Source organism: Marmota monax, unplaced genomic scaffold (genome assembly GCF_021218885.2).
Source record: "Marmota monax isolate L192 unplaced genomic scaffold, Marmota_monax_Labrador192_F-V1.1 WCK01_AAM20220418_F8-fsc00012, whole genome shotgun sequence".
NCBI classification, from domain to species: domain Eukaryota; kingdom Metazoa; phylum Chordata; class Mammalia; order Rodentia; family Sciuridae; genus Marmota; species Marmota monax.
In genome coordinates, this window is record NW_026695227.1 from 18739601 (window position 1) to 18766042 (window position 26442).

Consider the following 26442-nt stretch of genomic DNA (forward strand, 5'->3'; position numbering starts at 1 on the left):
CAGAAATGGTATTGACTTTCAGGGGTTGGAATATTTATTTTCTCTCTTCCTTATCTATTTCCACCTATTTTTACCATTTCGCCTCCACTTTATTTTATATGCCTCTTTGTGAGCTGCCTCCAGGGCTTCTTGGAATAGGGCAGGATATAAGTTCAATAAATAAAAGATGTCTAAACCACTTATGGAGAAGGTCCTCTTGGGACATAGCTGAAACATTACTGATAGAAAGGGACCTGGCTCCCACCTTCTACAGGAGTACTGTTTTCTCATTTCTTCACATTGTGCTTTAGTCTTTAAAGGCTGTAGGATTGTAGGTAGCATATTAGAAGGCTGATGGATCTATATTTATAGCAGGTGAAGTCCTATTTACAAAATGTCACCCTAATGAACTTTAGAGTTACTGCTTACTTGGGCTGGCATAATATTGTGTGAGCAAAATTTCCCAAAGGGTATTATCAGTTTGAACAGAGATTAGTGGATCACTGAATTTTAGGATTTCAAGTGACACTAGAGATCATCTGGCTCAGTGATTCTCAACCAGGGAGATGTTTGTTAATGTCTGGAGACATGTGGTTGTCACAACTGCTGCTGGCATCTAGGGGTAGAGACCAGGGATGCTGCTAAGCATCCTACAGAGCCCCAGGGAGCCCCCACACCAAAGTGGTGATGCTTCTGGGGTTGGAAACCCTGATCCAGACCAATTACATAGTACTTCAGATAGACTGAGATCCAGAGTTTAAATGACCTGTCCTTCCAATATAAGATCAAAAATATAATTACCCAGATTCATTCTTAAAATAATGAAATGATGAAAAATCTCCCTTTAAGATTGACAAGAAGGCAAAGACCTCTGCCTTGGAGAGCTGTATGTGGCAGCCCTGTCGGAGTCGGGCATGGCTGCTGAACTTATTTGGCCCTGTGGAGCGTGAACAGCCTCAACATATGTCTCTTTCAGGTGGGAGCTTTAGACGCACCTGTTTGATGTGTCATTCTGCCTCCCTCTGCCAGCGTGGCCTGCAGTGTTCCAGAGAGAGGCAGCCACAGCTGCTCCATGTTGGGGACATGCTGGGAACTGGAAATAGCCTTTTACTGCTGCTTTTAAAATGTATTCACATTATCAACTAGGACCCTAGGGAGTGTGACATACAGGGCTGGGCAGCTGAGCAAGATTTTGTTGCTTTCCTTTCCGTTGTACCTTAAGATTTGCATGTGCAGCCTTCAATTCTTGCTCCTTCTGTGGTTCCTCAGTCGGGTCCCTTTTTATTCACACCATCTGGAGCGCATGGTAAGGCTTCTGCTGTGGTCCTGCTATGACTGAGATAGCAATACGAGTGCTTTCCCTTTTTGTGATTTGTTATTTATATTTTTAAAATTATAGTCCTGAAATAGCTTTAGCACTAGACAGCAAGACAGAATTTTCCTTCCTTTCTCCTGTGTGTGTGTGTTTTTTTTTTCTCTCTCTTCTTTTTATATTTGCTTCTACCCAGGACTGGGCACCAACGCACAGATGGCCAGCTGGCTTTTATCTACCTATATATGTGGAAGTCTAGAATGATCCATTACCTAAAGAGGAGGGGGTAAGTGCTAGTGATGTGGTACTGGAGTTAACAAGCAGCTAGGTGTTTTGGGAAAGGGGTAGCTGGTTTGGTTTTATTCTAGGTACTGTTTATAGGGAATGAAAGAAGAGGTTCCTTCTCTCAAAAACCTTGGAGTCTTGCAAGGAAATGTACTCATAAGCAAGCTATTCTGCCTCCTTACTTCTAAATTCACACTTGAATCTCTGATCGTGACACTTCAGTGGTGAGGAAATCACCCTCTGAGACCAAAGGCGATAAGAGAACAGAGTCCAGAGCTTTGTCTTGGGGGCTTACGGGAGAGCCTGCTGAAGTTACTTTCTCTTCCACTCCCTACGTGCCATTGGTCCTTGCCACACTTTAGGTCTTTTAAAGGTGTGAAGAACTCCCAGGACTCAGACCTCTTTTATCTTGTTCCTGTGTAGAAAAGTCTGATGGGTTCCATCCTCCAGGGAATATTATGAATGACTGCTGTTATTCTCAGGAGGGTCTGACGGGTAGACCGCACATGCCCTCATTTCCTATGTGCTTACCATGGGCCACACACAGTTCCAGTGTTGGGGATCCACTGCTAAATGAGGCAAAGTCTTTTCTCTCTTTTTTAAAAATTTTTTTAAAACATTCTTTTAGTTATTGGTAAATCTTTTATTTTATTTATTTATACACAGTGCTGAGAATCGAACCCAGTGCCTCACACATGCCAGGCAAGTGTGCTACTGCTGAGCCCCAGCCCCGGTCTTTTCTCTTAAGGTACTTACATTCTCAGTATTGATCCCCACCCCATATCAGGCCCTAGGTAGGCCAAGCCATCCTCCGTTCTCCTTCTCATCTTTTTTTTTTTTTCCCGTCTCATCTTTGAGTAGGCCTTGTTGACTTGTTAAGCCAACATCACCAGCTTATCAGGCAACAGCATAACTAATACCCATAGTACAAAATGCCTAATTCACCCCTGCCCCAGCTCCCAGCTGGCTGGCCAGGGTCCTTCTCTGCTTAGGTAGAGAGCTGGTGACCACCCTCAGTTGGGTACCTGCTGGGTACTCACTTCCACTTGGGGAAGCTCCTTCCTGCTTACCCGACTGGCTGTCTCCATACTCCCTGCCTGTGTGGAAGGCACTTGCCTCTCCACTGTCCGTGAGAACTGCAGTTTACCTTAGCTTCTGGGAAACCTTTTCTAAAAAAAGAGAAAAAAGAACTTTTAGAGTCATGCTTACCTAGTGTTAACTTCTAAAGGAATATGGAATCTCTAGGAATTGTTTTTTTTTTTTTCCCACAAATAGGCTCTTATTTAGATTTCCAGAAATTATTTTCAGATGAAAACAAAAAACAGAACAAAACAAAAACTAGTCTGCCTCTTCCCACAGAATTCTAAAACACCTTCCACATAATGATCGTCAACATATTTTAACGTTGTTTATGGCAGAAATAAAAATGCATCATCACATTTTTTCTTTTGGATAGTTCATTGTTTTCCCCATGAATTCATAGGAGTTCTTTGTCTACTTGTGAATATTTTTACTTTGTCTATTTTGAAAATAGTTTTTCCTTCTGTACCGTTTTTTCTTATTTTCTCTATTTATATACCTTTTTTTCTTATAAGAATGTAAGATGCCTACACAAAGGTGCCTACACAAGTTCATTTTCTGTTGTATACAAAAATGTGTACCAAATCCCTCAATTATATAAATATTCCTAACTTTTTTCTAAAGTTTTAAATTCCATTTTCCAGTTAAAGTTTTTTTCCAATTAAAGTAGAATGATTATTCTCTTCTAGTGGGATGACCAGTTGTGTCAACATTATTAACTATCTTGCCCTATGAAATGAATCACTAGCTCTGTTTATATTCAATCTTTTCCCAGATTTTCTGTTTTGCTCCACTGATCTATTTGCAGGCCAGGGTTGTAATGTTTGAAAGCACTGTCTTTAACAGAAATTTTATTATTATTATTATTATTATTATTATTATTATTATTATTATTATTATTTTGGTACTGGGGGTTGTACCCAGGGGCACTTTACCACTAAGCTACATCCCAAGACCTGTAAGTTTTTTTTGTTTTTTGTTTTTTTTTTTTAATTTTAAGATAGGATCTCACTAAGTTGCTGAGTCTGGCCTTGAACTGGTTTAGCCTTGGCCTCCTGAGTCACTGCGATTGCAAGAATGCACCACTCTGCCTGGCTTTTAATGGAAATTTTAAAATAGTAAAGCCTTCTTATTGTTTTTAAAATAGCTTTCTGGGTTATTTCTAGATTTTTATTTTTTAACAAATGAAATCATTTAGCTCCAAAACCTCACTGGGAATATAAATGGAATGAAATCTTCTGATTCACCATCATGGAATGTATTTACATTTATTCAAATCTTCTTCTTTGGTTTTTAAAAATAAGAGTGTTATAGTGTTCTTCACCTAGGATGTGTTCCTCTCCTCATGTTTTATAGGATTTTTTTTGTAATGGAAAAATGGAAATTTCCCTTTTACCTGGTTATTATTATTATAAAGAAAAGTTATTATTTTACTTGAACTTTTATAGCATTTAATATGTGCAAACATTTTTAGTTGATTTTTGGGATTTGTTTCTTCTTATGAATGTAAGAAGAGGTTGATCATGTTTGCCTTGCTTATTGTTTTATCCCCAGCATTCTAGCAGGTCTAGTGAATGAATGAATGATTGAATAAAAGATATCTTAAAAAGAGTTAGAGATGACATTCAATAATTTTCTTTATTTTCCCTTTCCTTCCTTTTTTCCTGTGTTTTTAACTCATACCAAACTTTGACATCCTTAGGTTATTGCAGCAAATAAGGTGGGTAGTTCCTTCAGTTTTTTCTTTAACTTTAAAAAAAAAAACTTTATTAAAGTCTATCGTATGTATCTTAAAAAAACCCACTTTTAATACTTAAGAAGTGTATAATACTTAAGGAGTTAAATAATTTTTATTTATTTTGTTCAGTGTTGCAACCAAAACTATACATCAAATTGAGAATATCTCATTTTCCTAAGATCTCTAATGCCCAGTGAGAGTTTATTCCTGTTCTCATCCTCACCTTAAACCCAGGCAACCATGGATTTTCTTTTTATTCCAGTGAATTTGCCTATTCTGGACATTTCATAAATATGAGTTTGCACAGATAGTATTGTTTATTCTAGAATTTCATGTAACCCAAATCACACAGTGTGTGCTTTTTGGCTTCTTTCAGCAACATGAGTTTTCTGAGTTCATTCTGTTATTGGGCTCATCTCAATACTTTGTTCCTTTTTATTGTTGAGAGTACTCCAGTGTGCCAGTGTATCATGCTTTATGCATTTTCCTGTTGATGAATGTTCTGGTCATTTTTTGTTTGTGTTTATTAGGAGCAAAGATGCTGCAGAACATTCTTATATAAGTCTTTTTGTAGACATGATTTCATTTTGTTGTGTGTGTAAATACCTAAGTGTCATTACTAGGTCACTGGGCAGTTGTATGTTATCTGCTAACTTTTATCTGGCATTACATCACTTTACAAAGTCTGTTAGAATTACAGTTTTTAAAATATCATGTTTTGGATTTTCTAAATAATGTACAATTTGGAGATATTTATAATTTCTTTTATCATATTGTTACTGATTGTTTTATTTACTCTTAGAACTTCCAAAACATTTAATATTTTTTCAATAATGATGGAGATATTGTCAGTCTTGTTTCTGATTTTTTTTTTTTTTTTGGTATTTTTATTTTTTTGTCGTGCTGGGGATGAACCCATGTCCTTGTGCATAGGAGGGAGGGAAGCACTCTACCAACTGAGCTATATCCCTACTAGCCCTTTCTGATTTTAATGGAAATTATTTTGGTGCATTATCATTTAGTATGATGTTTGCTTTTGGTAAACAGTTTTTATCATATTTAAATAGTTTTAGTAAAGCTTTCCCTCTTTTGCCTAGCTGCTGAATTTTACCAAATGTATTGTGGGAATTCATTTGCTTTTCTTCCTTTGTTTATATAACAAAGTATTCATATAGATTTCCTGAAAACAGACCCTTTTAGCATTCCTGAAATAAATCTTACAAAAGACGAAAGATGGCACTAGGCTTTACAGAAGAGAAAATCTAAATGGCCAACAAACATGAAAAAATATACAACCTTAGTTTTTGTCAGAAAAATGTATATTAAAGTAACATTAATATACCATTTTCTGGTTCAGGTTAGCAGAAAAAGTGATTATTCCCAGTACTAAAAAATTAAGAATAGAGTACATTCATTTACTGGAAGGAATGTGACTTCTTTTGGAAAAGCTATTTGGCCAAATATTTTAAAACTAAAATTACATGTAATTGTTAGGTCATCAATCCCAAATTTTAGAACCTAGCCTAAAGAAATAAAATTACCAAGATTCAAGTCTATGAATACAAAGATCATTTTGTATAATGAGAAAAACCTGAAGAGGAATGAATGGATAAAATCCATGCCATAAAACTGGGCTTGGTGCACTTGCTGATGGCCCCAGCTATCTGGGAGGCTGACATGGGAGCATCGCTTGAATCCAGGAGTTAATCGCCAGCAGCACAGTGAAACTCTGTCTCAAAAATAAATAATAATTCCATGTCATTTGCTTATATAATATGATATAATTTTCATTTTTTAAGTTTTTATTTACTTTTTTAGTGAAATAAGTTGCCCATATATGGTATGTATAGTATAATCCAAATTTTGTGAGATGAACAATAACATGTATATAGGTTTCCCATTCTATAGGGAAAGGAAAAGATTTCAAAGATACTTGTTTTAAACCCTGGTTTTCTGAAGGGTGAGGATGAGAGAGAGAGGAGTTAACTTTTAAGAAAAGGAAGCAAGGATAAAGAAAACATATATATGATTATAGAAAAGAGATTACTATGTATTACTATGTAAAATAGTATTGATTGCAAAAACTTCACAATGTTGAAAAATTTGGAAACAGCATAAAGATCAGCTTAAAGAAATTATTTCCATCTGTTAAAAATAGTGCTACACATGTGTTTAGAATGCATATTAAGTGAAAATTCCAATTGCATTCTATGATCCTGTGCTAGTATGATTGTGTGGTTGATGGGCTTTGTTGCTTTTATTTTTTTAATCTGATGAGGGAAAAGAACAGAAGTTATTTCTGGAAGTATGAATCAACAAAACAGAGTTGCATTCCTTAAATGATACTTTTCTTGGGCTAGCTGTAATTTCATGAGATTTAGTCATATCTTTAATTAGATAGTAGAATGCTTGAGGATGGGACTCTCTTCTTAAGATTCAGTATAACTCTCAGAACCCAGAATAATTCTGGTTCATAGTAGCAAGAAATCATCCTCACCATACAAGGAAAGGGCACAGTATGAAGAGATCAGGGCTTGAGCATTTAAAATAAAACACCCTGGTCAAAAGTGCTCCCCATCTGACTTCAGTGCTTGACGCCAGCCAGTTGCAACTAAATAGGCCTGAGTACTCTTCCCTTTCTAAAGATATCATTTTATCAGTTTTTTTTTAAAATGAAAATTATATATGAGATTAACGTATTACTGCATCTTCTAGTTGCTTCTTCCTTATCTCTGCCCTTTGCCTTTCCTACTTGGCTAGACTTGGCTTTCCATTCCAGGATCTTCTTGAGGCCTTTGTCCAGTGTTGGTCTGGTGCTAACCTGCTTGCTGGGGTGAGTGCACACAGGGACAGTTGTGCCATTAGCCTCATTAGCCTTTTCCTGCTGCACCCTATTCAAAGCACAAGACACCCCTCTTCCTGTAAACCTGAGCTACTTTGCCAGTCTGCTGACCTTCATAGTGTCTTTGTACAACCTGAACTTCCCTCTCCTTTCAGATGGGCACGGTTGCCCATTGTACTTCTGTTCTCAGCTCTTTGGAAAGAGAGGAAGACATAATCTTCCTGTGCATGTGAGAAGGTGTGTGGAAATGTCTTTTATGGTTCTTGCTTCGGTCAGAAGTCACAAAGGGATTGAACTTCATTCTGGCTGCTGCCACTTCAGTGATGAACACACAAAATAGGAGGCCACAGTTCTTGATGGGACATAAGCTACAGTTTCAAGGACAGGACAGGCAGGCAGAATCAGAGTTATGGGGACTGACCTGTTTGTTGGGTCAGCAAATTAGTCCCTGATTTATAGAACTAAATTTGGAATTTGATTGGGTTAGAATTCAATTACCTTTGCTTTGGTTCCAGTTGGAGTCTCTACTCCAGGATGTCTTACCTGGTGGATGGACCACAGCAGTAGGGATCTCATGACTTAGCAATATTAAAAACTCAGGCAGGTTATACTTGTTGGTTTTGAACAGACTCTAGATATGTATAGAAACCTGGCAGCTGACTGAGGAGAGAAAAATGTCAGCTCTCCCCCATGCCGATGTCGGGAGTTGTTTTGTTACTGCTGTAGGCTGTCCTGGCCCCCACAGGCCAGGAATCATTTCTAGGGGGTCAGCTATGTTGAGAGAGGCTTGTGCACTACGTTTTCATTGAGGGCATTCACACTTCATTTCAGGGAAAAGAAGCTGTTTGTTCCTTAGTTCAAAAAGCTCTCAACTTTTGACAGAGGGCAGCCTCTTTTTTTCCATATGAAGTAGGACACATTTTGGAATCTAAAATATTATCTGAAAAAAGCATGATGTATTTTATAGTTTTTTAAAGACCACTGAAATGTAAATAAATCTATCAGAATATCCATTAAAAGGACTTGTTCCTCGTAGTGAAGGGACCCTGCTACGCGTTTTTGTGTGAAGTAACAGCCCGTGGCTCTGCAGAAATAGCAGGCCTCTCCTCAGTTGACCAAGAGCTTCTGTGGAAAAGCCTGTTTACACCAGAGTCCGGATGCCATTCCTACCTGAAGCAGTTCCAAGAATATGTACTTAAATTTTAAATAAATGATCAGATCAATTTCCAGATGAGGTGGCCATTACAAAGTAGACACTTTGTATTATTGGTACAGTTATGATTCCATATTAGCTAAAGTTGAACCTGACAGAAAAATATTGATCCCTTCTTAAAATATAAGATAAAACACATTTTGAGGTAAGTTGTTTGTCTTCCTATTTATGCTGTCCAGTGTTTAAAATATAATGATGTGATAGGTTGAATATTAAAGGAATCTAAATTTCTACTTTCTTGATTTCCAAGGTGCTAACTTTGCTAAAAACTATGGGAATAAACAATGTAATTTTCATAGTGATAATATTACTGGTTTTTTTTTTTTAATTCTGTGACAATTGCATATTAGGCTGAAGTAATCCATATCTTTTGTGGTGCTGAGCTTAGGACCCAGGACCCTACTCATGCTAGGCTAGTGCTCTACCACTGAGCCACATACCCAGTCTTGAAGAGGACTTGAAATAGAGGATTTGCCCTTACACTGGGTAAAGAGGCAGAGCCCTACTTAATCATAGCCCAAGTCTAGACTCCCCTTATGAAGTGGCAAAGTCAGTTGAATCGAGATGTAGATTTCAGGGTCCTATCATCAGCTCCAGTGCTTCTCTCAAAGAATCCAGAGGACTTCCTGCCTGGACCTTGAAGTCACTTGCCAAGGACAAGTTTCCTGGTTCTTCTCTTCCTCCTTCTTCAAAACGGATGTCTTCTTCTCTAACATCCTCTGAAGAATCTCAGCTGCACTTAACCTTTCATCTAATGGGGAACAGAGGCCCCAAAATAGGCACCTGGTACACATTCTATTCTGGGATTTCCTGGGTCAGATTATTAAAATTTCTTTATCTTTTCATATTTCTAAATATGCTCTTCCTTGAGTCTCTCTACAAAGATTTCCTAGGCCAAGTTACCCTTGTCCTAAGGAATTACATGGTTCCCTTGAAGAGTTGAAAATAGAGCCTTTTCATTTTCCTTTAGTCCACTCTGGCCTTAGCAGGTTAGATTTTCCTCACAATATTCTCATTCCTGGTTCTTATTTCCTAATTCAAAATGTTATGCTGTCTTCCAAAAGATTGCCCTTTGTAAATACTTTATTAATGTTAAAAGCAAGCATTTATTCTGTACTGGTTTTGTAACATTTCATTTAATCTCTTTACAATGGTGTTATTAATGAAGGAGAATTTGCTTCCCAGGTCTGCATTATCATTCACTCCTTGGCCATCTGTATCTGGCTTTTTTTTTTAACAGTTTGTAGAGATTGTCTCCTATCGCATTCTCTTGTGGGCATTAAAAACACTTTTATAAAAATTTTTTTACTGTAGCTTTAGAGGAGTTTCAGAGAGTAAAATGTGTTTTCAATCCATCTTTACCCAGAAATTAGAATATTACTTTTTACAGTAGAGCCAGAAATGAATTTAGGAATATTTTTGGCATTTGGAGCAATGCTTAAAAGTATTAAAGAGGTGTTTATAGAGAATTCCACATTTTGCCAATTTATCATATTTAAAGCCAGGGTGTACAGTAGTTATGGCTACAAAATGAAAATAATTTATTTTTAATCTCAATTCTTTTCCTGATTAACATTTAAAATCATTAAAAGTTACCATCAGGAGCCCTTTATTTTATGCATCTAAATGGCAATAAGACAGCTGGTTATCTTATGCTGTATGTGAAGGATTCTATTTCAAGTGCATTTTCAAATTTAGCTAAGTTAATGATTGTATCAGAAAATATCATTTCTCCCTCACTGGCTTTAAAAACATAATTAAGTTTTCTTAACAACTGTTGCTTAAAATTAGAATTTACTTCTACTTCTAATAGAGAAAAACACTGACCTATGTAATTTTAGCGTGATTAGATTTTTCTTCTTGTATCTATGTTCACCTCATCAATTTACCAAAGCCCAACTTGATCTAGAAATCCTGGTGCAGCCAATCGCAGGGGAGAAGTAAATTGCTGGTCTGTCTGGACCAGACTGTGGTGTTTGGTGGAATCGTAGTGGTGATTGCTCCAAGGTGCATTCTGTTCACCAAGATTATTGTTGCAGCTGCTTTTAATTAGCTGATGGAAATGAAGAACCACCAGGGTATGCTTGTTTAGATGTGCATACATTTATTTCAATTCAAATAAAGGAGAATTTAAAGAATGTCAGTGTAAAATAGGAAATTGCTCATTGTAGACCCAGTTCAGAGTGTGGGTGGTAAAAATATCTTAATGTGTTCTTTTGCTTTTACAGGAAGAATGAAATTTTGATTTTTGATGGCACAATTGCATTCTATATTCTGTTGTAGTTTTCTTTTCTCTTTCTCTCTCTCTCTCTCTCTCTCTCTCTCTGTGTGTGTGTGTGTGTGTGTGTGTGTGTGAGAGAGAGAGAGAGAGAGAGAGAGAGAGAGAGAGAGAGAGAGAGAGAGAGAGAAACAGAGATTTAGCTATGATGTCCAGGCTGGCCTTGAACTTCTGGGCTCAAGCAGTCTTCCTGCCTCAGCTTCCTGAGTAGCTGGGACTACAGGCATGTACCACCATGCATGGTTTGATTGTAATTTTCCAGTATTTTCTTATATGTAAATTTCTCTCCTGAGTAGATGATTCACTTCCAAGGATGGGACTCTGCAGTTCCCACTGTCTGCTACTGTGCACAATAAAAATTTACTGACCTGAAGAGATTCGTAGTTTTTTGATTCATTAAAGTTTTAGAAATTGTTTTGAGGAAACCAGAGGGTTGGAAATGGTGGAGAGTTGAAGGCATTGCTATGATTTATCACAAAATTTGATGAATATTATTCACAGAGCTTTATTTGTCCAGTGGGTTAGAAAATTCATGTTTCTTATTTTATTTCTCTGTTTCTACATGCCTTTTGGCCATTTTGCTATTAGTTTTTAAATAGGAATATTGATACTCATAGTCAGGACTGCTGAAGACAGCCAGCATTTTCTGGTGCTGTGAAGCATTTGATCATCTTTGATGATCTCTAATGCAGTGCCTTGCAAGGAGAAAACATTTATTGATTTGAGTGCTACACTAATTTCTACACTGAATGCTACACTAATATCTCTCTCTCTCTCTTTCTCTCTCTCTCTCTCTGGTACATGGGCTCTCTACCACTGAGCTATATCCTCAGCTCTTTTATTTTTTATTTTGAAATAGGGTCTTGCTAAGTTCCGCAGGGTGGCCTTGAACTTACAATGCTCCTGCCTCAGCCTCCCTGGTATCACAGGCCTGGGCCATCTTACCAGCCTACACTGATTTCTGGCTATTGTACTTCCTTGAATAGTCAGGAATTGACTATAACTACAATGTCATGTGGTTGATGATTGTTTTTTTCTCCCCTTCATTTAAGATCTAATGAGAATTTGCTTCAAATAACGTCAAGTGAATTTGGACTCTTTAAAAAAGCAAAGTAAGGATGATAGGACTCTTTCTGCCTGAAACTTTGGAAATAGGTAGACGAATTATGGACAAATTTTCTGTCAACTTTTTTGGGGGGCCAGGGTACTGGGGATGGAACTTGACCACTTAGACACATCCCCAGCCTTATTTTGTATTTTATTTAAAGACAGAATCTCACTGGATTGCTTAGCACCTTGCTTCTTCTGAGGCTGGCTTTGAACTTGAGACCCTTCCCCCCATGTCCCCCTCCCCCAGCTGCTGAAATTATAGGCATGCACCACCTCGTCCAGCTTTCTGTCAGCTTTTGATTTCTTGATTTCCATTGTTATGTACAAAATTTCTGACACCTAAATTTTCTTTAATTTACAAAATGTATTTTATGAGTAGAAAAGTAATAAGCACAAGTCAGAATTTCAGGGACGTACAACAAGAGTTTATCTCTGGACATTCATCATTATAAGTAACCAAGATACTATCCCATGTAATGGTCATTCTAAGGCATATGCTAAAGGAGCAACCCCTCTCTGAGCTTTGCTAGTCTTTCAGCAGAGGGCAATAGAAATGGAAATGTACAAAGGTTCTCAAGGCTTCTGCTTGACAGTGGCACATCCCATACCATCCACATTTTATAAACTGAGTCAGATGGCCACTCTGGATGTGCAGCCCTGCCAGAGAGGGGTCAAACAGCCAAGCCTGGCATTGGTATGATAGAGATGTATAATCCTTCCAGGTGAGGGACACTGAATATTTTTGACCAATAATACAATCTACCACTTGGGACCTGTTGTAAACAGGTTCTCAGGTATTTGCATGACGAAATCTGTATGTTACCTGATTTCTGTGGCAGAGAGAGCACTCTGTGCTCACCACACCATTTCATTTTCTTGGGCTTATGGGAAGACAGCTTTCTCTTCCCCTTTACATCTTTGTGGGACAAGAAGACTATTTATGGTCAATAGATTATGGGGAGGAATGATGTGTGACATTTCCAGACCTAGTTCCCAAATATTTGACAAAATCCAAAATGCTCCCATGTACACACTGTCTCTCCCTTCCTCCACTCTCCCTCCATTGGTGGAGTGAATTCAGAGGAGCCTGTCTCTCCAAATCACTGCTTAGCAGAGATGTATCCAGGGGAAACTCATCTGACCAGAAACATCGACTTTGAACACAGATTGGAACAAATGAAGCTTTGTTGTGTTAAGACACTGAGATTTTGTGGTTCTTTGTTATGTATTACCCTGACTGATATAACCTTGCTTGGTTGTTTACTTAATCTTGCACATTTACTAGAGTGATATATATTCAATAGTAAAGTGGCCAAATACAAGATACCCCTAAAAATTGCTGAAAGTTCACATACATTTCTACTGTAAAAATATAAAAATGTGACCAAAAAGCTGATTTTTTAATTTTGTTTTCTTAATTTGCATTTAAATGATCACATGGAGCTAGTGTCTACCATGTTAAATCATAGAGCCTTGGACAGCAGAAAACTTTTCTCTACGTGATATATTGTAAATCTTTCCACGGTCTCAGCAACCTAAACATAAGACGTGTTGTCTAGATATTACCTTTTCTAGATGATTGAGTAATAAAAAAACAAAAAACCATCAGATCTTTATATAATGTTTCATTGGTGACAGTCGTGACATTGGAGTGCTCCCAAAGTTCTTTACTAGTACCAGTTTACATGAGGGTTTAGATTAATAGTGTTCAAGTCTAGAATGCAGATGAACAAATGATGGAATGGACATTTTTGCAGAAGCATATAGTTGTGGTTTCCATAGACATAAAATGAATAAGACTACATTCATTTCTTAAGATTTTTTTTTTAAATTTTTTATTGTTGGTTGTTCAAAACATTACAAATTTCTTGACATATCATATTCCACACTTTGATTCAAGTGGGTCATTTCTTAAGATTTTCATTATGAAGTATGTAAGTTGTAAGAGTTGACAATTTTTGCAAATGTTGTGTCTTTGCTTAAATCTGTATTACATTTATGGGGATGCTCAAAGTCCTGGAAGCCATTTATAGGTGTTGTAATACATTTACCTCTACTTCTCCACCTTTAAAGGACTAGTTGCAGTAGTGATGTGATGGGTAGAGCATTGGATTAGGAGGCAAAATATCTGGGTTTTATTGTCTACTCTCTTACTGTGTGGATTTGGGCAGGCTATTTGGACTATCTGGGTCTTAGTTAATTCTATGGTGAATTTATGGGCTTAGCCTAATCACCCACCTCTACAATTCTATGGTTAAAAATTCCTCTATTTCATTCAATTTTTTTTCTCCTTCGCCATTTGTTAGTAACACATGCAACGGGAGATAATAGAACTCAGCTGCCTACTTGCATTGACAGGACTTCTTTTTTTTGTTCCAGGAAGTTCTTGCCCAGGAAGATAAGACAGTAAATTAATAAATAACTTCAGTGTTTGCTTTGGGAAATTCTTGCAAATCAATTTATCAGGACAAACAGTTTGCTCTGCTTGGCAAACAGTTCTTATTAGAACAATATATTGTTCACCTGGGCAAACAGCCTGCCAAGTATGCAGAGAATGACATTAGGCATTGCGGTGTTGGAAATGAACCTGCTGTAAATGTTATTTTATTTCACTATGTAACCAGGAGTAAAATTTCTTATTAAGTGAATCTGGGTATTTTTTCCTGAGAAGCATGAGACTCTCTAGTTTACATATTGGTGAAGTTAATTATAATAAAATGAGCAAAATTGTAGACATTGAATTAATTATAGCAAGGTGAGTGAGAAAATCAATTTTCTATGTCAAACATAGTTTAAAAATTTGTGTAAAAAGATCTTTTATAATTTGTGTTCTAAGAAATTCAGTTTTTTATAACAAATATACATAATCTTAAGGTTATAGGTTAAGTCCTCTGTGGTATAAAATTGCCTGCCAGAGAGCTTCCCTGACATTAAAACAATTAAAAGCTGCCTGTTCTGAAAGGTCAATAAATTTATGAACAAATCTCTAACATCTTTAGCAATTAGAGAAACACAAATTAAAACTTCAATGAAATTTCATCTCACTTCAGTCAGAATGGCAGTTATCAAGAATACAAGAATAAATATTGGTGAGGATGTGGGGAAGAAGGTTTACCCATACATTGCTGGTGGGACTGCAATTGGTGCAACTACTATGGAAAGCAGTATGGAGATTCCTGAGAAAACTTGGAATGGAACCACCATTTGACCCAGTTATCCCACTCCTTGGCTTATAACCAACTTAAAATCAACATACTACAGTGATGCAGCCCCATTAATGTTTATTGCAGCTGAATTCACAGTAGCTAAGCTGTAGAACCAACCTAAGTGCCTTCAACAGATGAACTGATAAAGAAAATGTGGTATAAATGTACAATGGAGTATTACTCAACCTTAAAGAAGAATGACTATATGACATTACTATATGACAGGAAATGGATGGATCTGGAGACTATCATGCTAAGTGAAAAAAGCCAGTCCCTGAAAGCAGAAAGTGCTGATTTGTGGAAGCTAACCCACAATAAGGGTGGAGAGGGGAAGAATAGGTATTCAGTAGTTTAGACAAAGGGGAAAGAAGGGAAGAGGGGTGTAGGAAAAGGAAAGTATAATGAATCTGAAATAATTTTCCTACGTACATATATGAACACACCATAGTGAATCCCACCATCATGTACATCCATAAGAATGGGGACCTAATTAGAATAAGATATATACAGTGCTTGTATAACTATATCAAAATGAATTCTACTGTCATGTGTAACTAAAAAGAACCAATGAAAAAAAGAAATCTGCCTATTAGTCTGACAAGAGATAGCGTGTACACATAGACACCTAAAGCAGATGGGTGTGTCTGTCATCTATGTGTTCTTTGTTCACTGTGCTCCCAAGATGACAAAAAAAGTACTTGGTGACGTGACATAATATGGACCCAACACCCTCAGTTATTAAATTACCTGTTTCAAAGTTTTCTTGAACTCTCTCACTAAGCACTTTCATCACCCATGTGTTCTTTCTTTAAATTTAACGAAGGTTAAATAAAAATATTTTCAAGTTTATAGTGTTTATTTCCTCATGGAGCCTGATAGGAAAACTTCATCCTTAGGTTCACAGTTTTACCTTAGGAAATTCAATCATGGATGCAAAATCAGCTTGCTGAGGATATGGAGTTAGAACCTAGAAAGTACCTTTAAGGAGGAATAACCCCGAGGAAGAGCACCATGAGTTTTAGGGTATAGTGAGTGATTTACAAAGCCATTTTGACATGGACTAAAAAAGATACTTAGATTCTCTGGTTAAAAAGATTACCAAATAATGTACAAAGCAGATAGTCTTACCACCTCTTGAGCCTCACTCTCCCATTGACCAGTCCACTACATATTCTCTTTCTCTTTTTCTTCTTGCCTTCCTTCCCCCCCCCCCCATTCCCTATCCAAGCCTTGTCAATATTCACTATAATGGCAGATCAGAAATGTGGTGAGGCCTAAGGCACAATCAAAGAGAAATGTGTGGTCCATGAATAATATCTGGCAGACCAGCCATGGGTAAGTGGACAATAAAAGTTTATTTCAACTCTAGCATAAAAGTTAGAAGGCATAATCTTTAAAAATAATTATAGCTACAATAATTTGTTAATGGATACACAATATAAAACGTTATGAAGCCTGACATCCGTTGTGTAATAAGGTAGAAGTAACATATAGTATTTGTAGATGATTGAAGTAATCCGCTTAAAATAGAATGTTATAACTGAAATGTTTTATGTAAGACCCATGGTAACCACAAAGAAAATACTTCCAACAAATACCCAAAACATACAACAAAATTAAGACAGTAAGTCCATAATTATCAATAATTACTTTAAATCCCCAATCAAAAGCAAAAATTGGCCAAATGAAGGAAAAAACAAGATCCAATAATTTGTGGCTGAGAGAAAACTCACTTTAGCCTTAAGAAAACAAATAGACTGAAAGTGAAGGGGTGGAAAGAGACATTCCATGCCACTGGTAACCAACAGAGAGCAGGGTGACTTTTGTTACATCAGACCATAAAGACTTTCAGTCAGTGTCTTTCACAAGACACAGAAGTCACTATGTACAGTAATAATGAGGTCACATCAAGAGGAAATAACAATTATAAATACAATACACACACACACAAAGCTCCGGAGCACCTCAATGCATAAAGCAAATATTAACACAACCAAGGGGGACAACAGGCAGCAATACAATATTAGCAGGGTACTTCAACACCCCAGTTTCACCCTTGGGTAGATCATATAGACATAAAATCAATGAGGAAACAAAAAGACTTGAGAAACACTGTAAACCAATGGACCTAAGAGACACACACCCAGCATGTCATTCCACAGGAGCAGAGCACATGTTCTCCTCAAGCCCACCTGGATCTTATGTTGGGCCACAACCACATCCTAACAATTTTTTTCTTATGTGCTGCTGGGGATTGATTATGATGCCTTATACATGCTAAGCAGGAGCTGTATCACTGAACTGCACCCAGGGCTCTCTGTTTTTGTTATTAACAGTTTATCAGATAAATAGTTTGCAGATATTTTTAACCATTTCATAGGATGCCTTTCCATGTTGTCGATTGTTTCCTTTGCTACACAAAAATTTTAAATTTGACATAGCCCTTCTTGTTTAGTTCTGCTTTGGTTGCCTGTGCTTTTTGTGTCATGTTCAAAAACTCATTGCCAAGGCCAATGTGAAGGAGCTTTTCTCCTATTGTTTCTTCTTATGGTTGATCCATTTTAGCTTTTATGTAGCTATAAGGCAAGAGTCCCATTCTTCGGCATGTGGATATCCAGTTTTCCCAACACTGTTTATTTAAGAGATGAGTCTCTTCCCACTGTGTATTCTTGGTACCCTGTCAAAGATTGTTGACCAGTGTGGGTTTTTTTTTTTTTTCTGGGCTCTCTATTTTGTTCCATTGGTATTGGTCTTTGTATCTGCTTTTATGCCACGTCCATAGTTTTTTGTTTACTATGCCTTTGCCATATAGTTTGAAATCAGAGAGTGTGATGCCTTTGGCTTTGTCCTTTCTCAAGGTGCTTTGACTATTCAGGGTTTTTTTTTTTGTTGTTGTTTGTTTGTTTGTTTGTGGTTCCATACAAATTTTAGGATTGCTTTTTCTATATCTGGGAAAATACCATTAGTATTTTGTACTGAAACTGTAGATTGTTTTGGGCCATCAGGTCATGTCCATTAAGAAAGTAGAATGGGAAAAGAAGAAAAAAAATTATCTATCTATCTATCTATCTATCTATCTGTCTATCTATATCTATCTCAACTAAATCAGTTCCCTGGCTTCCATCCCCTTAACTTCTGCTCACATGTCCTTGTATACCCCTTGCAGCTAGGGAGGTTGGGGTGAAGTAGCCTTCTATCTGGGAACATTGTCACCCAAACAGAATCAGCATTCTGTAGTAAGGGAGTGAGAAGAGTGGATTTTGTGTCAGCAATTCGTAGTTTCTTGCCCCATAGAGGATGAGGACAGAGATAACTGGATAACTTTTGCTCCAGTTTAGTCAAGCTCATTTCTTACTCGGCTTAAACTACTTTTTAATTTTCTCACTTTCCATAAGTCCAGAACAAAAGTTTCATATTGTCTCATGAATGTTTCTATTAGAGGTTCCTAATTTCTAGCTTCTTGCTGCATTTCGGTTGAGGACAGCATAGTATAGCCAAAGGCAGATTCTACCACTGGCTCTGAATACAGGTTCTGTCACTTACTCACTGACAGGTTACGGAGCTTTGTATGCGGAATTAGACATTACTATCTGCTATGACAAATAATCATTTTAGACTCAGGCAGTTTTTAAAAATCAAGGGAAAAATCACATCACATGAGGACAAGAAGATGCACTCAAAACATATATTTAATTCATTTTGTTAACCAGGAAGAATGTTAAGTACCTGAATACAGAGCAAAAGAGAAAATATGTTCAGGAAATTTTTTTTCTTAATAATAGGTACTTTATCTATTCTACATAGAAAGTAGAATGAATTTTAAGAAAATCTAGGTGACTATTACCAATATACAAGTTGAATGCAATCCCCATCAAAATACCAATGACATTTTCACAGAACTAGGAAAAAAAATACTAAAATTCATTTGGAAAAATAAAAGAGCCATAATAACCAAAGCAGTTCTAAGCCAAAAAAGCAATACCTGACTTCAAATTATACTCCAGAGTTATAGTAACAAAAGCTTCATGATACTAGCATAAAAACAGACAGATAGACCAATGGAACAGAAGAGAAAATGACAAACCCACACATCTACAGTCATCTGATCCTTGACAAAGTTGCCAAAAATACACATTGGAGAAAAGACAGCCTTTTTAACTAATGGTGCTGGGAAAACTTGTTATGCATAAGTAGAAGAATGAAACTAGACTCCTCTTACCCTGAACAAAGATTTAACTCAAAGTGGATCAAAGGCTGGGCATGCTGGCACACACCTGTAATTGCAGTGGCTTGGGAGACTGAGGCAGGAGGATGCAAATTCAAAGCCAGCCTCAACAAAAGCCAGATGCTAAACAACTCTTGTTTCTAAATAAAATACAAAATAGGCTGGGGATGTGGGTCAGTGGCTCAGTGGCTGAGTGCCCCTGAGTTCAATCCTCAGTACCAAAAAAAAAAAAAAGTGGATCAAAGACCTAGAATTTAGACCAGAAACTATGCAACTCCTAGAAGAAAACATAGGGTCAACACTTCAATATATAGCCATAGGCAATGACTTTCTCAATAGGACCCCTAAAGATCAGGAAATAATACTAGGAATTAATAAATGAAATGGCATCAAATTTTAAAGCTTCTGCACAACAAAAAAGTCAAGCAAGAATGTGATGAGAGACGCTACAGAATGGTCAAGATAATCCTTGCAACCTACTTTTCTGACAGAATTAACATCCAGAATGTATAAAGAACTCCAAAAACTTAACACCATAAAAACAAATACCCCAATTAATAAATGGGCAAATGAACTAAACTGACTCTTCTCAAAAGAAGAAGTACAGACAGCCAACAAATATATGAAAAAAAATTTAAACATCTTTAGCAATTAGGGAAATGCAAATCAAAACTAAGATTTCATCTCACTCTAGTTAGAAGGGTAGCCATGAAGAATACAAATAATAATAAATGCTGGAGAGGATGTGGAGAAAAGGAACACTTTTACACTGTTGGTGGGATTGTCAATTAGTGCAAGTACTATGGAAATCAGTATGGAGATTCCTTAAAAGACTAGGCATGGAACCACCATATGACCCAGCTATACCACTCCTTGGTATTTATCCTAAAGAATTAAAGTCATCTTACTATTGTGATGCATGCACACCCATGTTTTAGGAGCACAATTTACAGGAGCCAAACTCTGGAACCAGCTTAGGTGTCCATCAACAGACAGATGAATAAAATGTGGTACATGTGCACAATGGGCTTTTATTCAGCCATAATGAAAAATGAAATTATGGCATTTGCAGGAAAATGGATGGAAGTAGAGGCCATCATGTTAAGCAGATAAGCCAAACTCAGAAGGCCAATCGTTGTGCAAGTTTTATCTCATATATAGAAGCTAGAGAAGAAAAAGGAAAAGAAGGGTGGTAGTGATGGGGAATCTCATGAAAATCGAGGGGTGATCAGTGGAAGAGAGGAGGGGGACCAGGAAGGGAGGAGGAGAGGGAAAGGGAAATACTGGGGAAGGATATTGACCAAATTATATAGCTATATCACGTGCGTGTACGAACGTGTAACAACAAATCCTAGCATTATGTGCAACTATAAAGCACCCATAAAAATATGGAACAAAGAAAACTGTAGGTCATATTGATAATTTCATGTCAGTAGTGCTTTTTGTCAATAATTGCAAGATCTGGAAGGGTCCTTAATTACTTTCTTCTTTGGCTTTCAAAAGAGACACCACATTTTTGTTGTTGTTGTTTTTGTTTTCTGGTTTAGTATGAAGCAAGCACCCCCGCCCCCCACTCCCCCCCCCCGCCCCCTGCAAAGAAAGCCTCCTTTCTATGGTTCTTTCTTCTGAAACAAGGCTTTCCTTTTCTGTGCCCTGAGCTAGGATAATTTCCTCTGAGATATTCCTATTATCTGGGGCCTTGTAGTGAGGTCACAGCCTCAGCTGATTTCACTCTGTTTTCTTGAGTTGAATGGAATGAATGGCTTAACAAGTTGTCTTTGAAAAGGATAGACTTGCTTTTATACAAAACATGCATATAAATAAATCCTCCAGATTTTTTTCATACACTATAATGAAGCCAGCAATTTGGCACTTAAATACATAGGGCACTTAATGAATGTTCATTGGAAGAAAGAGTAATGGTAAAAAGAAAGGGCAAAGGAGGAAAATAAGGAAAAAAAAATTATTCCTTTAATTTTTACTAGGGGAAAGGTTTGATTTTTAATTGGGAAAGAGAATGTGAACCTTATTACTTACTACTTTTATACATGGATACCTAGAATATAACTTATGATGACTTAAATAATTTCATCTTATCTACATTTTAAAGACAAAGACACTCATGGGACAAGACCCAGGAAAAAAGTTTGCCTATATATTTAGTACATATTTGTTGAAAAAAGACGGAATCTATTAGACATGTGAATTTCTTTCTGGTTATAATAATCAGAAAATGTATGCAGTTCAGTTTTGTTTCTGGATTGACATTCTGCAAAGCAAGCAGTCTCTTGGAATTTCTTGCTGAGCACACGTATTTTTCCTTGTGCTGATTCTCGAAGTCTCTGTATTTGGATCATGGCTGTTGTCGTAAGAGACCAGCTTCTAACCCAACCAAAAGAAGTTGATGTGAACCCTCAGAAATGACACTGAACATATACAAATAATTATGGGACAGTAGTTTTCAACATATTTGATCCCATGATTTTTGACATGTATCACACTGCCAGCAACAAAATATTAGGAACCTGGAGAAGTTTTAGTGAGAGAAAGGGTGGAAGGCTCTCCACTTGGGCACATGGAATCCTTTGTAGTTGAGACAACTTCACCAGGTAGAACACCAGATCCTAGTTTGAGGCTCAAACATGGGGAAGAACAAATATTTAGGATCTCCAGGGCTAGTGGGCAATGGTAAGCAAAGATGTGGAGAACCTGAACTTACCAAATTTGTGGGGGTGGGGCAGGAAAAATTGCTATAAGAGGTAATTTTTTTTTCTTTTTCTTTTTTTCGCTGATTTGTGTATTACATTTTCATTAATCTTATATATGTGTATATATACACACACATATATAAATGTACACACACACACACACATTACTTACATAATGAAAAAAGGTTTGATACATTCAGCACCAGTATGGCTTTACTCCTTTTGTACAAAGCCACTGTTTTCGTCATTAGATTGGCTTTAGGCTACCTTAGTAACAGCATCCAGTTTGAAGCAGAAAATTCAAAGTATAACTAACTTAATGACTAAGATGTAGATGATATAATGTTCCCCTTCCTTCTCATAGGAACTGTCCTTCACCTCAGTACCTTATCCACATCCCTGGGACGTTACAGGCTAGCCTGGAAACAGACACACTCTGTCAATAAGATTTACGGCTGACTTGGCAGTCCACATAAGTGGGAAGGGAGGGGCAGTGCATTAAATGGTGCGAGGGAAATTGATTATTCATATAGAAAATAATTAAAATAGATCGGTACTTCATCCCATCCACAGAAATCAATTTCAGGTAGATTAAGGAACTTAAATATAAAAGGCAAAACTTTTAAACTTTTGGCAGGAAATAAAGGAGAATAGATTTATGACCTTGGGGGAGGGGAGGATTTCTTAAATGAGACAAAGATAGTGCTAGCCATAGGAGAAAGGGTTGGCCATTAGACTAATTTAAAAGCAAGGACATTATCAAAAGCCACAACTAAAAGAGTAGGAGTGGGGATGGAGGAAGGAGGTCACAAACTGGCAGAAAATATTTGTTTTATATATACATATACATAACTGATGAAAACCTGGGGAACAGAAACCCATCCTTTATAAACAGGACTTCATCTCATCAAAAGCATTGCCAAATAAGTGAGAAACAAGCCATAAAGACTGGGGGAGCGAGGGGGCTGGGGTTGTGGCTCAGTGGTAGAGCGCTTGCCTCGCAAGTATGAGGCACTGGGTTGGATCCTCAGCACCACATAAGAATAAATAAACAAAATAAAGGTATTGTGTCCATCTACAACTAAAAATAATATTTAAAAAAAAAAAAAACACTGGGGAAAGAGCTGGGCCTGGTTGCACCTGCCTGTAATCCCCCAACTCTGGAGGCTGAGATAGGAGGATTGTGAGTTCAATGCCAACCTCAGCAATTAAGTGAGGTCCTAAGAAACTTAGTGTTTCTAAATACAGTATAAAAAAGGGCTGGGGATGTAGTAAAGCACCTCTGGGTTCAATCCCCGCAGTACCAATAAATAAAAAAATAAATAAGACTGGGGAAGGTATTTGTCATATGTATAACTGGTAAACTAATAAAGGAAAAAAAAAAGGATCTCTGGCTAATCTCTAGGGTATATAAAGAACTCAAAAAGCGAAACACAAAAAAAACAAATAACCCAATCAATAAATGGGCCAAGGATATGAACAGACACTTCACAGAAAAGGATATTCAATCAATCAACAAATATATGAAAAAATGTTCATCATCTCTAGCAATTAGAGAAATGCAAATCAAAACTACTCTAAGATACCATCTCACTCCAGTCAGAATGGCAGCTATATTAAGAATACAAACAACAATAAGTGTTGGAGAGGATGTGGGGGAAAAGGTACACTCATACAATGCTGGTGGGACTGCAAATTGGTACAGCCGATATGGAAAGCAGTATGGAGATTTCTTGGAAATCTGGGAATGGAACCACCATTTGACCCAGCTATCCCTCTCCTCGGACTGTATCCAAAGGACTTAAAAACAGCATACTACAGGGACACAGCCACATCAATGTTTATAGCAGCACAATTTACAGTAGCTAAACTGTGGAGTCAACCTAGATGCCCTTCAGTGGATGAATGGATAAAAAAATGTGGCATATATACACAATGGAATTTTATCAGCAATAAAAGGGAATAAAATCATGGCATTTACAGGTAAATGGATGGCATTGGAGAAGATGATGCTAAGTGAAGTTAGACAATTCCAAAAAAATAAATGCCAAATGTTTTCTCTGATATAAGGAGGCTGACTCATAGTGGGGTAGGGAGGGGGAGCATGGGAGGATTAGATGAATTCTAGATAGGGCAGAGGGGAGGGAGGGGAAGGGGGGGGAGGGGAATAGCAAGGATGGTGGAATGTGATAGACATCCAAAATATATGTATGAAGACATGAATTGGTGTCAACATACTTTATATTCAAGCAGAAGTATGAAAAATTGTTCTATATGTGTAATAAGAATTGTGATGCATTCCGCTGTCGTGTTTAAAAAAAATAAAACCAATTTAAAAAAAAAAGAAGAAAAAAGGCTCTCTGGAGAAAAAAAAAATGACAGAAGCTTTGGATAGAAGTTACAGAAATAGAATAGTGAATGGTTAGTAAAAGTATGAAAATGTTTAATTTTATTAATAGGGAAATGCAAATTAAACCTGCCAGGTGAAACTATTTCACAGATTTCAGGGTGGCAAAAGTTTTAGTCTTCACACTAACAGTAAGGATAGGTAGCAAGAGGGACTTGTTGGTGCTGCTCATGGCAGTATGTATTAGTATAGCGCATTGGAGTCAGCAGCCTTGTCAAGAACTGATGCTGACACAGTGCAGCCATTTAGCATCTGGTCCAAGCTTAGAGCAGTGGTTCTCAGTGCCACATTAAGATTTCAAGGAAAAACATAGCTGAGACTTATGCCAGACCTGTGGTTCCCAATTGTGTTTCCAAGTGTCCTGGGCACCACAGCAAACCATAGAGGACTGTGGGATATTTTATATTCAAGCGAACTCAGTGACACTTGGCATCTGTCTGTTGGACATTATGTGAGCTACTAGCTCAAGACGGTTCAGTGCAGTTTCAATACTTAGTCCATGTGGCAGTCTTTTTCTAGCATAAAAGGTTTTCAGTGATTGCTATGATTAAAGCAGATGCCTAAAGAAAATCACTGTGGAACAGAAAACCAGGACGGTGGAGTCCAATCCGATGCCAGGGTTTGAGAAGCTGTAGAGTGCGGGTGCACACATTGCAATAGTAGATGATTGTAGTTATTTAAGAATGAAATAAGGGCTGGGGATGTGGCTCAAGCAGTAGCTCGCTCGCCTGGCATGCGCAGGGTGCTGGGTTCGATCCTCAGCACCACATAAAAATAAAATGAAGATGTTGTGTCCGCCAAAAAAATAAATAAAAAGAATGAAATAAAAATATCACTTTTCTTTCAAAATTTTTATACAGCTTTTTCAAACAGTGTTGTTAGAATATAAAGACGTAAGTTGTTTGACCCTGACTATTTCAACAGAATTATTACATATTTGTTCCAGGGATGCTGTGAAAAACTTGACATGCCAATCCTTGAACCAAGAACACTGGGAATCTCCATCCCGAATAAGTTACCACAGAGCATTTGGAGACGGAACCTCTTCCTTCCCTCCCTCCCTCCTTTCCTCCCTCTGTGCTGGGGATGGAGCCTTGCACATGCTAATCACATACTCTATGATGGAGCTGCATTCCCAGGCCTGTCTTACTTTCTACAAAGGTCCCCAGTTGAGCCAAGCATGGTGGCCTGCACTTGTAATCCTAGCCACTCAAGAAAGTGAAGGCAGGAAGATCAATTGTGAGTTCAAGGCCAACTTGGGGAACAGAGAGACACTTCTGTGTGCCCCCCCCCCCCAAAAAAAAGGGAAAAAAATGAAGTTAAAATGACAAAGCTCCCTGGGTAATTCTAACAGCCAAATAATTATTGGCTGAGAAGCACCACTAGAGACCCTGTTGCTCATGTAGCTTAGGACAGTGCTACTCAATTGTAACTGGGGACCACTGCTGGCTTGGAAATTATTTCCTACAGGTCTGCATCAAGATAAGTACAGATTATATTAATCATACTTGCGGTGAATAATGGTACAGATTTATGATCTTTTTCTTTTTTTCTTAAGTTTATTGATATATAATTTTGTCAAATTTAATAAAAAACCATGACTTTTGCCATTTTTTTCATTTTTTTAGTAAGTTACTATTTTATGGTGTTTTTTTTTAGTTATTAACATATAATAAACTACATATTTAAAGTATACTTTTTTTGTGTATGTAGTTCTGGGAATCAATGTATGGCCTCATACATTCTAGGCAAATGCTCTACCACTGAGCTATATCCCCAGCTTGTAAAATGTGCAATTTGATAAGTTTTGACATAAGCATCCACCCATGAAATCATTACCATAACCAAGGTGATGAACATATCCATCATTCTTTTTTTTTTTTAATTTTTATTGTTGGTTGTTCAAAACATTACATAGTTCTTGATATATCAAGATTCAAGTGGGTTATGAACTCCCATTTTTACCCCATATACAGATTGCAGAATCACATCAGTTACACATCCATTGATTTACATATTGCCATACTAGTGTCTGTTGTATTCTGCTGCCTTTCCTATC

General features: G+C 37.3%; 1 protein-coding gene and 1 pseudogene across 6 annotated transcripts in view; one reads left to right on the forward strand and one right to left on the reverse strand.

Annotated features, from left to right (window-relative positions):
* Window positions 1-26442, forward strand: part of Bicd1 (BICD cargo adaptor 1) — a 229598-nt gene that overhangs the window by 58361 nt on the left and 144795 nt on the right. The gene's annotated exons all lie outside the window — the stretch shown is intronic.
* Window positions 2720-7537, reverse strand: LOC124087107 (large ribosomal subunit protein uL24-like; annotated as a pseudogene).